Source organism: Myotis davidii, unplaced genomic scaffold (genome assembly GCF_000327345.1).
Source record: "Myotis davidii unplaced genomic scaffold, ASM32734v1 scaffold736, whole genome shotgun sequence".
Lineage (NCBI taxonomy): Eukaryota > Metazoa > Chordata > Mammalia > Chiroptera > Vespertilionidae > Myotis > Myotis davidii.
This window is the reverse complement of record NW_006287431.1, coordinates 283,250-284,235: the sequence shown is the minus strand read 5'-3', so window position 1 is coordinate 284,235 and position 986 is coordinate 283,250. Positions and strand designations below refer to the sequence as shown.

The 986-nt window shown below is 51.9% G+C and overlaps 1 protein-coding gene across 1 annotated transcript in view; it reads left to right on the top strand.

The window, feature by feature from the left end:
* The window catches only part of SPTBN4 (spectrin beta, non-erythrocytic 4), a 75,984-nt gene that overhangs the window by 61,004 nt on the left and 13,994 nt on the right, over nt 1-986 (top strand).

Genomic DNA, 986 nt, shown 5'->3' with positions numbered 1-986 from the left:
TAGGTTATTTCATTTAATCTGCACAATAACCCTCTGAGGTAGGTATTGTCAATACCCCTTTTTACAAACAAAGAAAAGTTGCAAGGATGGTGGGGAGGTGAGTACACAAATTATTTTGAAAGGTTCGTGATCATGCTGCACCAGGTGGAGCTCTTTAAGAGGCTGGAGTTTTTCTCACATTTTGTTTTTCCATCTTGATGAAATTACTCTTTGCTGTGGACGGTGCTGGGGACCCGCATAGCCGGCTCCTCACTTTCAAGTGCACTGAATGTTTAACACTGGAGCTCAGCCGGGTGAGAGAGGGCTGGGCCCACAGGGGCTGTTAAAAGAACAATCGTTGTGGCTATTGACTGAGCACCCACTGTGTGCCAGGCACAGTTCTAAGTGCAGCATGGCACAACACCCACACAGGCGGCCACTAGCCATGTGACTTGGCCGTGTTCCTCAATCCCTTGGTGCCTCAGTTTCCCCATCTTTACACTGAGAATGGGGTTGGAGTGAATGAGCGGCTGTGTTATGTAAAGCCCTTACTCAGCAAAGTGCCTGGCAGGTAGCAGCCACTCAGTAAGTGTTGACTGTTACTATCTCCATTTGAAGGGACAGGAGGAAACAGGCCCAGGAGAGGTTAAATAAGGTGCTCCACGGGGACAGAGCTGGTGGAGGGAAAGTCTGGGGTGATGGAGTGTTCCATGTGCTGACCTGGGTCCCCCTAAGATTTGCGCACGCTGCTGTGTACAAGTTATACTCCACTTGGCCCTACGCAGCCTGATTGCCAGGCCTGTGTTCTCTTGTGTCACCAGGCGTCTTGGTTCTGGAGCCTGTTTTCAAATCCTGTCACCCCCCTACGAGCTACTTGTTCTCGGGGTGACGTGTCCGCCTCCTGTGCCTGCTTTCCCACCTGCCAAACAGGGTCTGAGCGAGTGAGCGAATGAGTAACGGCTTGTGTGGGGCCTGGCCCTGGCTGGTTGATGTGCGGGTGTTTGCCC